This window comes from Syngnathoides biaculeatus, chromosome 13, assembly GCF_019802595.1.
Source record: "Syngnathoides biaculeatus isolate LvHL_M chromosome 13, ASM1980259v1, whole genome shotgun sequence".
NCBI classification, from domain to species: domain Eukaryota; kingdom Metazoa; phylum Chordata; class Actinopteri; order Syngnathiformes; family Syngnathidae; genus Syngnathoides; species Syngnathoides biaculeatus.
The window spans coordinates 23754068-23769996 of record NC_084652.1 but is presented as its reverse complement, the minus strand read 5'-3'; the positions used below and the strand labels follow the sequence as shown (position 1 = coordinate 23769996).

Here is a 15929-nt window from a genome sequence, read left to right as displayed (position 1 = left end):
TTTAAACCATACCAATATTAGGTCAAACTGTTGAATTGTATTAGATTCATAGTAATACAGTATTATAATAAAAATTCTCATCATTAAATAGAAAAAAATATCATAATGATAAACAATGATAAACTATGACAATGTTTTGAAGAAACACCACCGAGTTGGTCAAAAAGCTCTTCAGTGGGAAGAACCCAGGGGTGGATAAGATTCGTCCAGAGTTCCTAAAGATTCTGGATGTTGTGGGGCTGTCCTGGTTGACAAGCCTCTGCTAGATCGTATGGACATTGGAGACAGCGCCTCTGGATTGTCAGATTGGGGTGGTGTGGTGGTCCCCCTTTTTTAAGAAGGGGGACCGGAGTGTGTGTTCCAACTACAGGAGGATCACACCCCTCAGCCTCCCTGGTATGGTCTATTCATGGGTGCTGGAGAGGAGGGTCCGTCGGGAAGTTGAATCTCAGATTCAGGAGAAGCAATGTGGCTTTCGCCCTGGCCTTGGAACAGTGAACCAGCTCTACACCGTCAGGAGGGTCTTCTAGGGTGCCCAACCAGTCTACATGTTAGGGGGATGGCCATGCCACTGCCCCGGGTTCGGCTGCCTCCGGCAGAAGCTTCCTCACCTGCCACCTCGTTCAGGCTAATTAGACCATGCATTTAGGCTTCACATGTGTGTGTCTTAGTTTGCGAGATTGTTGTACTTTTATGTCACGTTCCCGCAGTTCCATGTTCATGTCTATGCACCTTTGTGTACCAAACCCTGCCTCATTGACATCCTTGCTTCTTCGCCTTGTGATTCTGACACTGTAGCCTGTTTGGACTGCCTGCCTATGTATTGACCATGGATTAAATAAAAACTCTTCCTGATCTTGTGTGGTCTGTGGTGCAGGCTGCACAACCCCCATATAAACTGGTCTTGAGGGCGAATTGAGTCCTGAGGCTCTAATTGTACCAAATCCTTATTCAAGTTGTGTAATAAGGGACCCATGAAGATGGCGGAGGTAAGGCCACAATCCTTGAGGGAGCACTCGGACCTGTTTTAGGTGCTTCCTCTTATCACGACCTCAAGGAGGTTTTTTTCCAAGGTCACGGCTGAGTCTCTTCCTCCTGAAAAACTGTAGGATTGCTCCATTAATTTGTTGCAGAGAACCTCACACCGTCAGGGGAGACTTTACTCTCTTTCAGGCCCAGAACAACAAGTCATATAATAGTATGTGGACGAGTCACTGCTCACTGGGCTCATCTGACCCCCGTCATCTCTGTTACGAGCGGGTTTTTTTTTTGGTGGAGAAAAAGGACAAGACCCTGCGGCCCTGGGTTGATTATCAGGGACTCAACAGCATAACTTAAAAACAGTTGGCCTCTCCCTCTCATTTGCACTGCTTTTGAACTTCTGGAGGGGGCCAAGGTATTTATCAAGCTGGATTTAAGGAGCCCTTACCACCTTGTCAGAAGTCAGGAGGAGGTGTGGTTGAACCAATCCCAACCGTCATCAGACAGGAGGCAGGGTACACCCTGAACTGGTTGCCAGCCAATCGCAGGGCAGGACAGAGACAACAGTCGCACTCACAATCACACCTAGGGGCAATTTAGAATCTCCAATGAATGCATGTTTTTGGGATGTAGGAGGAAACTGGAGTGCGTGCAGAAAACCAAGCAAAAAAAATTAAAAAAAAAAAAATATATATATATACAGTATATATATATATGGATAGGTGTATGTGTGTGTATGTATGTATATATACACAGTAAGTGTATGTACAGTATCTATGTATGTATGTATGTGTGTGTGTGTGTGTGTATATATATATATAGTAAGTTTCTTTCGGGTTGTCCCTTTCAGGGTCGCCGACAGCGTGTCATCTCAGTTGAACGCACATATTTGTTTGGCACAATTTTTACGCCGGATGCCCTTTCTGACACAATGCTTCTCAGGGAGTGGAGGTCCCAGTGGGATACGAACCCATATATTTATATATATGTGGCATGGTGGATAAACTGGGAAAGCATTAGCACAGTTCTTAGGACACAGGTTGGATCCCAACCCCGCCTGTGTGGAGTTTGCATGTTTTCCCCGTGCCTGTGTGTTTTTTTTTCCCAGGCACTCCGGTTTCCTCCCACATCACAAAAACATGCAACATTAATTGGACACTCTAAATTACCCATAGGTGTGATTGTGAGTGCGAATGGTTGTTCATCTGTATGTACCCTGCGATTGGCTGGTAACCAGTTCAGGGTATACCCTGCCTCCTGCCCGTTGACAGCTGGGTATGGCTCCAGCATTCCCCATGACCCTCTTGAGGAAAAGCGGCTTGGGAAATGTATGTATTTATGTATCTATGTATGCATTGCATGCAATAAAACTGTTGCATTTATTTTGAAAAGTGTTATGTTCGTATTTACTACTGTGTGGACCCATGTGAGAGCATTTAATAAGAGATGGTGGCTAGCTTACCCTCAAAATGTCAGATTAGGACATTAAAAAAAATTAATCAATTAATGGTAAACCCATGTGCTTAATTTGTAGTACACAGGTCGTTGTGTTAAAAGACGACAATTTGAATTGCCACTACATGACCAAATATGAGGATAAATATAGAAAACTGTCTGATGAAGAGCACGCAAGCGCTTGTGTTGCTCACAAAACTGTGAAGCCAACAAGGATTCTTTAGAAAACATTGCACAGTCAGAGATGCAGCTGACAGGAGAAATGTTGTTTTTTCTCACAAAGTCTCCCCAAAAAGTTGGCCGTTTTTTGACGGACAGTATATTAAGGGGAAAAGGGCAGCATTTGAGAACGTGCTACTCCCCGACACACTGTAAAGATGTACGTTGAGGACGTTGCTGGATGCTAAAACTTCAGATGAAAAACAGAGCTGATGACTATTTTTCTCTAGCGTTGGATGGCAGCAGCGATATGTACAGTGAAGAAAATAAGTATTTGAACACCCTGCTATATTGCAAGTTCTCCCACTTAGAAATCACAGAAAGGTCTGAAATATTCATCGTAGGTGCATGTCCACTATGAGAGAGATAATCTAAAAAGAAAAATCCAGAAATCACAATGTATGATTGTTTAACCATTTATTTGTGTGATACAGCTGCAAATAAGTATTTGAACACCTGAGAAAATCAATGTTAATTTTTGGAACAGTGGCCTTTGTTTGCAATTATAGAGGTCAAATGTTTCCTGTAGTTGTTCACCAGGTTTGGACTCACTGCAGGAGGGATTTTGGCCCACTCCTCCAATCAGATCTTCTCTAAATCAGACAGGTTTCTGGTCTGTCACTGAGAAACACGGAGTTTCAGCTCCCTCTAAAGATTTTCTATTGGATTTAGGTTTGGAAACTGGCTAGGCTACGCCAGAACCTTGTTGTGCTTCTTACAGAGCAACTCCTTGGTTTTCCTGGCTGTGTGCTTCGCGTCATTGTCATGTTGAAAGACCCAGCCACGATCCATGTTCAATGCTCTGACTGAGGGAAAGAGGTTGTTCCCCAAAATCTCACAATACATGGGCGTGGTCATCCTCTCCTTAATACAGTGCAGTCATCCTGTCCCATGTGCAGAAAAACACCCCTTTACCACCCCCATGATTCATAGTATGGATTGTGTTTTTGGGAATGAACTCATCATTCGTCTTCCTCCAAGCACGTTTTTTGGAATTATGACCAAAAAGTTCCATTTTGGTCTCATCTGACCACAAAACTATTCACCCATGACTCCTCTGTATCATCCAAATGGTCATTGGCAAACTTAAGACTGGCCTTGACACGTGCTGGTTTCCGTGCCATCCATGATTTCAAACCATGACGTATTAGTGTATTACCAACAGTAACCTAGGAAACGGTGGTCCCAGCTCTTTTCAGGTCATTGACCAAGACCTGTTGTGTAGTCCTGGGCTGATTCCTCACCTTTCTAAGGATCATTGAGACTCCAGTAGATGATATCTTCATGGGGCTCCACTCTGATTGAGATTGACCGTCATGTTTAGCTTCCATTTTCTCATGATTGCTCCCAACAGTGGATCTTTTTTCAACAAGGTGTTTGGGGATCCTGGTGCTTGACGTCCGGGTCGTCCTCCTGACCTGTCCACCTGGACGCCTCGCGTTTGGTGGCCTGGATGGCCACCAGACTGGGGTTGGGGGGGTCGTGTCATCATCCTGGGATGATTCCTCAGCTTTCTAAGGATCATTGAGACCCCACGAGGTGATATCTTGCATGGAGCTCCACTCCGATTGAGATTGACCATCATGTTTAGCTTCTTCCTTCTTCTAATGATTGCTCCAACAGTGGACCTTTTTTCAACAAACTGCTTGCCAATTTCTCCGTAGCCCTTTCCAGTCGTGTGGAGTTGTACAATTTTGTCTCTGGTGTCTTTGGACTGCTCTTTGGTCTTGGCCATGTTACAAATTTGAGTCTTACTGATTGTATGGGGTGGACAGGTGTCTTTATGCAGCTAACGACCTCACACAGGTCCTTCTGATTCAGGCTAATACATGAAGTGGAGGTGGACTTTTAAAGGCGGACTAACAGGTCTTTGAGGGTCTGAATTCTTGCTGATAGACAGGTGTTGAAATACTTATTTGCAGTAAATAAATAAATCACAAAAAAAAAATCATACATTGTGATTTCTGGAGTTTTCTTTTGAGGTTCTCTCTCCCACAGTGGACATGCACCTACGATGAAAATTTCATAACACTCCATGATTTCCAAGTGGGAGAACTTGCAATATAGCAGGGTGTTCAAATACTTATTTTCTTCATTGTATGTGAGACTGCCTCACTGCTCAACTTCTTTCATGGGCTAACAGGAGACTTTCAAGTCATGTAAGAGAGAGTCAGGGAAAGGGACCACCACTGGCAGAGACTTGTTCACAAAGTTAACTACATATTTTGACAAGTTAGGACAAAAATGTCACAAGCTGGAAGGTGTTACAACAGAGGGTTGTCCAAATCTGACTGAGAAAAATGTCAGACTTTTGAAGAAAATACAGGATAAGGGGACAGCAATGAACCCTGTGCTGAAATTGACATTCCTACATGTATTACATGTATTACATCAGGAAATATTGTGTAAATCAGTGTTAAAAATTAAAAATGTTGTTCATCCATTATCTCATCCACTTATCCTTACAAGGGCTGCAGGAGTGCTGGATTCAGGTGTGACCAATACGTCAATGACACGCTTTGATTGCCTGTCGGATGGTTTGACCAATCCTGGTCTCTTCTGATGTATCACTAAGCCAGTGCACATAAAGGTGTGTTCTAGCAAGCTGACCTCATACTTACCGTCTGTCTCTTGCTTTCCCCATGGCAGTCGCAGCAATGTGCCCCCCCCCCCATCTCATCGAGGTGAAGATACACTTATCGCTGAAGCAAAAACTCAGGCCTGGGAGGAGTTGACTGAGGCCATGGAGCAAGACTTACGGATGGCTTCGAGGAAATTCTAGTCCACCATCCAGCATCTCAGGAGGGGAAGCAGTTCATCATCAACACTGTGTATTGTGGAAATAGGGTGGCACTGACATTGACGAGGGAATTTATGAGTTGGTGGGAAGAATACTTCGTCCTCCTCAAATCCACCAACACACTCTCTCATGAGGAAGCAGAGGCCGGTTCTCTACGGCAGGCTCTCCTATCTCTGGGGTTGAGCTCACCGAGGTGGTTAAAAAGCTCCTGCTCCAGAGGGTAGATGATATTCGCCCAGAGTTTCCAATGGCTCTGGATGTTGTGGGGCTGTTCTGGTTGGCAACCCTCTGCAAAATTGCATGGACATCAGGGACAGTGCCTCTGAATTGGCAGACGCGATGGTGGTCCGTGTTTTTAAGAAAGGAGACCGGAGGGTGTGTTCTCACAAAAGAGGGATCACACTCCTCACCTTTCCCTGTAAGGAAGGGTGTGGGAGAGGAGAGTCCGTCAGGAAGTCAAATGTCATATTCAGTGTGGTCTTTGTCCTGGACGTGGAACAGTGGACCAACTTTCCACTCTCGGCAGGGTTCTTGAGGGTGCATGGGAGTTCGCCCAAGTAGTCTGCATATGTTTTGTGGACTTGGAGAAGGTGTTCGACCGTGTCCCTCGGGTTGACCTGTGGGGGGTGCTTCAGGAGTATCGGACACCGAACGCCCTGATAGTAGCTGTTTGATCCCTGTACGACTGGTATCAGAGTTTGGTCCACATTGCTGAAAGTAACTCAGACTCGTTTATGGTGTGGGTTGGACTCAGATAAGGCTGCTCTTTGTCACACATTCTGTTTATAGGTTATATGGAGAGAATCTTGAGGTGGAACCAAGGCATAGAGGGGGTCTGGTTTGGTCACCTCAGTATTGCACCTCTGCTTTTTGCAGATGATGCGGTTCTGTTGGTTTTATCAAGATGTGCTCTCCAACTCTTACTGGAGTGGTTAACAGTGGAGTGTGAAGGGGCTGGGATTAGAATTAGCACCACCAAATATGAGATCATGGCCCTCAATCGGAAAAGGGTGGCATGGCCTCTACATGTCAGGGATGAGCTCCTGCCCCAAGTTAAGGAGTTTAAGTATCTTAGGATCTTGTTCAAGAATGAGGCAAGAATAGAATGAGAGACCATCAGTTGGATCTGTGCGCCATCTGCAGTGTTGCGGACTGTGTATCAGTCCATTGTTATAAGGAAGTTCACCCATATTCCAGGGGAGGCGGGATACATTGAGTGGACCGTGTTCCATGCCTCCATTGCTGAGGTGGCCAACCAGACTTGTGGCCATAAGGTGGTAGGTACCTGTCATGGGGGCAACACCTAACACGTCGTGAGCGATGTTGTCAAGCTGATGAAGGAATCTAACTGGGGATTTTTGTCTTGTTGGACTCCTGAGAGAGCTTAGGGTTACTGAGTGGACAAGCAGAACTGAGCTTTGGTGGTCACTGAGGAAAAAAAATGGAGCATGGAAGTAATTTTGTGAGGGAACTTCTGGTCCACCAGCCGTTGTCTCAGGAGAGGGAACCAGTGCACCATCAACACCGTGTATTGTGGGGATTGGCTGGTACTCACCTCAATTTAGAACGTTGTGAGTTGGTGGGGAGAAGACTCCAAAACCTCCTCAATTTCCACCAACATACCTTTCCATGAACAAGAAGAGTCTGGGGTCTCTGAGGCAGGCTCTCCTATCTCGAGGTCACTGAGGTGGTACAAAAAAAAAAGCTCCCCGGTGGCAAGGTGCTGGAGTTGATAACTTCTGCCAGAGTTTCTAAAGCAGGGGTGCCCAATGTGTGGATTGTGATCTATCAGTAAAAGCAGTTATGGTCGATCACAACCGTGTGCCAAAAAAAAAAAAAAGACATCACCCAACCCATTGGTTGATGAAGGTCTGGCCAAAATGTTGATTACATGTGGACAATCGGTTTGACCAATTCTGGCCTCTCCTGACATGTGCGCACATCAAGGCAGGTTTTAGCAAGCTGGCTTCCTATTTAATATGTGTCGTGCTTTCTCTACATGGCAGCAGCTGTGATGCGGCCCTCCTACGCCCGTTGCGGAGAACATACACCCAGCAAATACAACCGTCGGTAGATCGCGAGATATATGCTGCTTGCAAAGTAGATCTTGGGGCAAAAAAAATGTGGACACCCCTGTCCTAAAGGCTCTGGATGTTTTGGGTCTTTCCTGGTTTACATGCCTCTTCAACATCACATGGACACTGGGGACACTGACTCTGGACTGTCAGACTGGGGTGGCGGAAGTCAAATTTTAGATTTGGGAGGAGCAGTGTGGTTTTCATCCTGGCCATCGAACAGTAGACCAGCTCTACATCCTCAGCAGAGTCCTCAAGAGTTCATGAGAGTTTCCTCACCAGTCTCCATGTGTTTTGTGAAATTCAACAAGGCATTCGATCATGTTCCTCGGGGAGTGCTGTGCGAGGTAGTTTGGGTGTATGGTTTATCGAACCCCCAGACATGAGATATTCAGTCCCTGTTTGACCAATGTCAGAGCTTGGTTCACAATGCCAACAGTAAGTCATTTTTTTTTCCCGCTAAGGGTTGGCCTCTGCCAAGTCTATCCTTTGTCATTGTTTTTTTTTTTCATAAAATTTATGGACAAAATTTCTCCTTTCCTTTTCTCCTCCTCCAAATCATCCAACTTTGACTGTCCCTCTAATAAGCTCCTTTCTAATTCTATCCAACCTGGTCACTGTGAGCGAGAACCTCAACATCTTCATTTCTGCTACCTCAAGTTCTGCTTCATGTTGTTTCTTCAGTGCCACCGTCTCTAATCCGTAAATCATGGCCGGTCTCACCACTGTTTTATAAACTTTGCCCTCCATCCTAGCAGAGACTCTTCTGCACATAACACACCAGACACCTTCCACCAGCTGTTCCCACCTGCTTGGACTTGTTTCTTCACTTCCTTAAAACACTCACCATTGCTCTGGATTGTTGACCCCAAGTATTTGAAGTCATCCACCCTTGCTATCTCTTCTCCCTGTAGCCTCACTCTTCCCCCTCCACCCATCTCATTCACCCACATATATTCTGTTTTAGTTCGACTAATCTTCATTCCTCTCCTTTCCATTACATGCCTCCATCTTTCTAATTGTTCCTCCACCTGCTCCCTGCTTTCACTGCATATCACAATATAATCTGCGAACATCATGGTCCAAGGGGATTCCAGTCTAACCTCATCTGTCAGCCTATCCATTACCACTGCAAACAGGAAGGGGCTCAGAGCTGATCCCTGATGCAGTCCCACCTCCACCTTAAATACTTCGGTTACGGCTATGGCATACCTCACCACTATTCTGCTGCCCTCGGACAGTACATGTCCTGTAATATTCCAACATATTTCTCGCCACACCAGACTTGCGCATGCAGTACCACAGTTCCTCTCTTGGTATTCTGTCATAGGGTTTCTCTAGGTCTACAAAGATACAATGTAGCTCCTTCTGACCTTCTCTGTACTTTTCCATGCGCATCCTCAAGGCAAATAATGCATCTGTGGTACTCTTTGAAGGTGTGAAATCGTAGTGTTGCTTGCAGATACTGACCTGAGTCTACCTTCCACTACTCTTTCCCATAACGAAACAGTTATTTTTCAAAACACAATGTAAAGTAATGTTTGTTTAACACCACCGTGTTAATGGGGACAAGGTCAATATCCGAAAGATGCTGGATAGTGGGTCTATGGTCAACTCTCTGTGCGCAGATTTGGTACCTTGGTTGAGGGAGGTGGGAGTTGTACATGGCGATTTAGTATTCCCTACGGATGATGTCCTCATTGGGTGTGGTGGGAAGCAAACTGACCCTGTGGGAATCTGTGAGATGAAAGTCAAACTGTTGGACTCTGATTATCTTGTCGCAATTGTGATTGTGGACGGGCAAGTTGATGAGCTGGTTGTGGGTACTAACCTGCTCAAACCAATTATCAGGAGATTTAAGAGCAACAAGGCTTACTGGCGTGTAATAGGCCAACCACAGGAGGAAGCTAGTGAGTTTACTCACTTTTTGACCAATCTGGAAAGGCAGAGGGGGGATGAAATCCTGGAAAAGGTGGGAACGGTCAAGTTAAAGAAAGCAGTCACACTGGAGGCTATGAGTGAGCATGTGGTGTGGGGGCGTCTTCCAAAAGGTACTAAACTCTCAGCGGGGAGTACGGTAATAGTGAAGCCGAGCTCATCAAAGTGTGTGCCACGAAACATATTAGTGGGCAGGGTTGTGATTCCCTTGTTGGAGGATGGGTGGGTTCCGGTGAAAATAATCAACCCAACTGCTTCCAAAATCTCGCTACGGAGGAACACAAAGTGGCTCATGTTTCCCCGTGCATAGCGGTGGAGGATTTTGAGGAATATACCCAGTGCGCAGTTCACCAAATGCAGGGAAAGGTGGTCAGTGGCAGCAGTCATGGCAGCTTGACAGCTCAGAGTTGCATGAGTGGCTATAGGTCAAATGGGAGTTCCAAGCTCAGTTAATTGGGTTTTGAGGATTTGCCATTGGATGACTGTGAGGTGTCTCCAGCCTGTAAAGAAAAACTGACAAATTTGATTGTGAAGTATGAGAGTGTGTTTTCTAGAAACAAATTGGATTCTGGGAAAGCTATTGATTTTTGTTTTCGCATCCGGTTGACTGATGACTGCTCCTTTCGGCTGCCTTATCGCAGGCTTTTGCCAGCCCATTACCAGAAGTTGAGAGAGACACTCGATGAGATGGAGGAGCGGGAAATAATCAGAAAGTCTAGCAGTGAGTATGCTGGAAGAAGAATGGAGAACTGTAGCTCGCTGTGTACTGATTTTTGCTGGCTAAATGCCAGAACTGTTGAAGATGCTCATCCTATGCCTCATCAGGCAGATGTTTTGGCAGTGATGGGAGGCAATGCCTTTTTCAGTACATTGGATTTGACATCAGGCTACTATAACGTGCCTCTTCACGAAGATGACAAGAAGGACATGGCCTTCTCTTCACCAATGGGGCCACATGAGTACAACCGGATGCTCCACGACCTTTGCAATAGCCCTGTGACTTTTATGAGAATGATGCTGACGATTTTCGGGGATCAGAACTTCTTTTCTCTGCTTTGCTACCTGGATGATGTGTTAGATTTTGGAAGGATGGAGGAAGAAAGTCTTGAGCGCCTGTAACTAGTTTTCAGGTGGCTGCAGCAGCATAATTTGAAGCTCTCCCCAGCCAAGTGCAAATTATTGCGGCGGTCTGTAAAGATCTCGTGGCATGTGGGTTCTTGGAAGGGGATAGTCACTGATCCGGACAAAGTACAGGCAATAGCAAGGTTGGGTGAGGCTGATCTTATGGAGAGTGATGGGGTGACACCCTCTGCTGACAAGGTCTGTTCGTTTTTGTGCATGGAAGTGTATTACCAACACTTCATTGAGAACGGCTCTGTGATTGCTGAGGATCTCTTCCAATTTACGACTGGGCACAGACAACCTCGTGCCACATGTGGTAAAAAGTGCCAGAAGGCTGTGATCAGGTTTACTTCCACTGATTGAACAGCGGAGTGTGGACATTCTTTTGAGTCCTTGAAGCGTGCGATCATTGATCAAGTCTTGCAAGCTCATCCTGATTTTACCAAACCATTCATTTAGGCCGTCGATGCATCTAGCAGTGGATTGGGTTCTGTACATTCACAGGTATAGGGGGGTCATGATACAGCTGTGGCCAGCAAGTCACTCTATCATGCTCAGTTGAAGCATCAAGCTCATAGACTTGAGTTCTTTGCAATGAAATGGGCCATCCATGACAAGTTTAGTCATTGGCTGCAGGGACAGAAATTTACTGTGTGTAAGGATAACAATCCCCTCAAATACGTTCTGACTGAACCAAGCATCGGTGGGTTTCTAAACTGGCTCCTTTTGATTTTGACATCCAGTACGTTCCCGGACCCAAGAATACTTTAGCTGATGCTTTGAGCAGAGAGCCATTCGTAGGGGGTAAGGCGATGCACAGGTTGACAAGAACGCCTTACAACGTGCTGTTGGGGAAAGCGAGTGATATTTCTTTGCCCTATGTGTTTTGCCTTTCTTGTGAGCAGCCAGATGTAGGACGGCAGGCCCCCTCTACCTCAACTCTCTCTGAAGTCTGTGGGGAAGGGGATATCCAACGGCGGTAAAACATCCCAGGAGGAGGTGTGTTGGAGGCACACAGGCACTGGGATGAAGGTGGTTCAATGAGGGCAGTGTCTCCTGTGCAGCAGTTGCAGCAGTTGGTGTGTATGGGTAAGAACCCTTTTCCTGTGTTCACCCATGACGAACTGCATGATATGCAGTCTCAGGACCCTGTTTTGAACAGAGTGCGATTTTTCGTAGACAGAGGTCATCACCCGTCTCGCAGGGAAAGAGTTCATGAATCTGGGGAGACAAACAGAGTATTGAAGCAGCGGGGGAAACTCATGGTCCAACTGGGAGTTCTGTATCGTGTCTCTAAAAACCCGTTGAGCAAGAAGAAGGTCTTTCAGTAGGTTGTTCCACTGTCATTAAGGAGCCAAGTGCTTAAAGTTGTACATGATGATGCTGGCCATCTGGGGCAGCAATGCACTTTATGGCTCACCAGACAACAATTATATTGGGACACAATGGCTAGCGATGTTAAGTTGTATGTTACTCATTGTAAGAGGTATGTGTTAAGCAAGTCTCCAGAGCCAGAGAACAGAGCTCCCCTTTGTGTCCATTGCCACTGCGGCACTACTTGAGTTACATATGCTACGCAACGATCGGAAAATGCAAAGCTCACCACCTAAGGAGGTCAGACTTCAGGTTGGTGACACACATTACCGTCATTTATATAATTGTGTAACATAAGACATCGAATATCATATCGAAATGTGTATATAGACCTTTTGTACTGCTCTATGTACCTGAATACGACTATACATTTTTTTTATTTTCATCCATACCTAAATATAATGCGCTCTATTGACTTTTTGAAAATATTTTGGGAAAAAATGCACATTATTTTCAAGAAATTACGGTAATTTACATTTTATAAAACATCCCAATGCCATTGTAGATAATTAGGGTTTGTATTAATATTAAGTAACACCTGAACTATCAGCAAGAAAAATAAGGGAAGATTGTTCAAAACAAAATAGTCAATATTTTCCGTCAGTTGGTATAAGATGCTGTGCTACTCAGAGTGTGAGATATATGAGTCTATTATGGAGTTTTTACAGTGCAACCCAAGTAGCATATCCAAAGATGACACAAGAGGACTCTTAGGCTCATTTGGGAAATGTTATAATTTATATAGTTGTATGTATATATATGTATATGTATACATGTAATCTATTTAGCAAAATTGCCTAAATCTCCAGGATGTTGTACTTTCATGTCTGATAGCTCTAGGTTGGGCATCAAAGGTTTGCGCTTTTACTTTGAGGAATAAATGTGGTAGTAAAAGTATGATATTAAATTGTTGTTTAAACGTATTGCTAGAGGCATAGCACTGCTGATTCTTTTGTACAGCCATCTAGCTACTCCATGCCAAACTGGTTTATAGTTTTAACACTGATTAAATGAAATTACTGAAGTTCAATTATATTAAATAGTTTACAATTAAGACCTTAGGTAATTTTATTTGATGAATGAAAATATTTATTCTTCAACACTAAGCAGTAATTTGAAAGAAAAAATCGGTTCACATTTACAAACACCTGTTTTGAAGAATGAACGGTTCCATGGAGAGTTCAAGAAAATGTGAACCATTTGAAGGGGACTGAAGCATTTGAAAGGACTGGCTGTCAAAACTGTCTTCTGCAGGAATTTACAGAGAAGAATAAATTTAGACACGTTCGGTAAGTGCGATATTTTTTTCAGGACCCGTAGTCGATGGAAAAAGGGTTTTCAATGCAAAGGAATAACAAGATACAGAAACAAGCAGTTGATACCACTTGTCCTTCAGCTGGAGATGTTTACCCTCTGCATTCTTCAAGTCTGATTGGTTGGAAAATCAAGGATTGCCAGGAGACTGATTTATGAGAGCTATGGGATCACTCACCTTTTGATGTTGTGCCTGCTTTTGTCAGTTCAGATGTGCAGGCCTGGCCAGGCGGTGTGTGTTTGAATGTGTAGATATTTGTGAGTGTGTGAATGCGTGAGTATGTGTGTGTGTGTGTGTCTGTGTGGCTGTTGACCCTTCAAGTCTGTTTTCCCCTGCTTCTAAATGGAAAGGAGGGCCGCATTAAAGATAATCTGTTTTTGCTGTGGAATCGATTTGCCCAGTATGGAAATTTAAACACACGAAATGCCAAGTGAAGTGACAATTGAAAGGAAAAAAGTTGAAATTTCCAAACAGAAAAATTCAGACTGGTTAAGTGCTAAATACAAATGATTGTTCTTGTTGGAAAAATATTTTGAAAGGATGTCCCACCAAAAATGTGGTTTAGCTTATGTCAACAGTCAAATCGAAGTACATGGTTCCTGATTGTGTGGGCAGGACATTTTGTATACAGGATTGTTGACTTGAAAGACAAGACTTTTTCATTTTTGAAGAACTTTCAGGTTGCAATCATTATGAGTAAAAAGTGAAATATCAACAAAAAGAAGTCCTGGTACTGTTTGATACAAGTACAGTCGTTACACACACTGGATGTGGAAGCAATTTGTACCTGATCCTACAGTTAGCACGTATTGCCAACGACAGCAGTGACACACACACACACGCATACATACATGCATGCACAAACAAATACAACTTGGAGCTAAAACCCTAACTAAATTGCATTTGGAATTTGTTGTCTTCCTTTCCAATATTGAAAGGCAAAGAGACCAACTGTACAACAAAAACATCTCATATGTCTTTGATGATTTGGCACTTGATTGATAGTCATAACCATTTGATTAGTCTGATTACTTAAATGAGCACAATTGCTTTTAACTTAAAAAAAACCCAGCAGCCTTAGGAATGAAAAAAAGTAATGAGGAAGGTAGGAGCCTAAAAAAGAAGTCTTATGATTGTCTTATGAAGAAATGGAATGACGCTTCAATCTACAGTATATCTTCTCTCTTGCTTCCAATTTCTTCTTAATATGTGAACGGTTGACCATTCCATTGACTTCACTATACCATAAATCACAGAACATTGTATAATTAGAGGGGTGAAAAGATGTTCTATAACTTTCTATAATTACCCCTGACCAATTGAGATATGCCGTGAGAGAGCTTTGCACGCAAATACTCAAAATTGCAAAATGTATCAATGTAAGAATTTAACAGTTTAAAAGAGGACATTAGGTTAATTGCACACAAATGCATAGTCTAAAAGAGCTAAAAGATGCAGACCTGTTTTATGTTTTTTTGCATTTGATATTTACATTGTTTAGAAGTGTTTTCTGTCCTCTTCACTTTTTATGACCACTCTCTCCTTTTTCTGTTCATGTCACATTTGCACTCCTCTCATATGGGCAGTCCACTGAAAGAATTTCAAAGTGTGACTAAAGCATTTAGGCTGTCCACCAGCTTTGCACGCAAATGAAATTATACAGATGAAGAAATTTTCTTTTTTTTTTTTTTTTTTGCATAACAAGTGAAATACAAACCAAACACGAGTTAAAATCCAAGACAGCTCTCCAACAATGAAGTGTGGACTACATCATGACTGGTAACAGCCTCACAGTCTGGCTTTTTGGAATGCGACTTTGAAATATGTTAATGTTAAGGTTCCAATTGTCTATGCCTTTTTTTCAAGATGTTTATTATTTCATCAATAAATTAAAATATCTTTTCATGTGATTAACAACAGGGTGAACACAACAGCAAAATATTTTGTGGACAGATGAAACCAATGATGAGGTATTAGGGAAGAACACACAATCCTATTTATGAGAGAAAAATGACACGCCACACTACCATATCCCAACTGTGAAGGAGGTGGAAGAAGCATCACAGGGGCATACCTCTCATCCGAGGGGCCCGGACAGCTTGTTTCTTTCGGGGTCACCACAGCATGTCATCTCAGATGAACGCACATATCTTTGGCACAATTTTTTTTTTTTTTTTTTATGCCAGATGCCCTTCCTGATGCAATCCTTCTCAGGGAGTGGAAGCCACAGTGGGATACGAACCCACAACCTCTAGTTTTCCAAACCAGTGCTCTAACCACTGAGCTACAGGGCCTCCTGGGCCTGTACAGCTTGTAATTAATGAACATCCATCCATCCATCCATCCACTTTCTGTACCGCTTATCCTCACTAGGGTTACAGGTAGGGTGGAGCCCGATCCAGCTGTCTTTGCGTAAGAGGTGGGGTAAACCCTGAACTGGTCACCAGCCAATCGCAAGGCACATATAAACAACCATTCATGCTAACATTCACATCTAGGGGCAATTTAGTTTTCAATTAACCTTCCAGACATGGTTTTTGAATGTGGGAGGAAAGCGAGGAATGTACCTAGAGAAAACCCATGTACAGGCACAGGGAGAACATGCAAACTCCACACAGTCTTCAGAACTGTGAGGTAATTCACAAGTTCA

At 43.8% G+C, this 15929-nt stretch overlaps 1 protein-coding gene and 1 long non-coding RNA gene across 2 annotated transcripts in view; one reads left to right on the top strand and one right to left on the bottom strand.

Moving 5' to 3' along the window:
• LOC133510384 (astrotactin-1-like) overlaps nucleotides 1–15929 on the bottom strand; it is a 442032-nt gene that overhangs the window by 45695 nt on the left and 380408 nt on the right. The gene's annotated exons all lie outside the window — the stretch shown is intronic.
• Nucleotides 7977–12920, top strand: LOC133510389 (uncharacterized). Its single transcript, XR_009797598.1, has 4 exons — nucleotides 7977–11245; nucleotides 11334–11394; nucleotides 11496–11679; nucleotides 11770–12920. It is a non-coding gene; the product is annotated as an uncharacterized LOC133510389 (long non-coding RNA).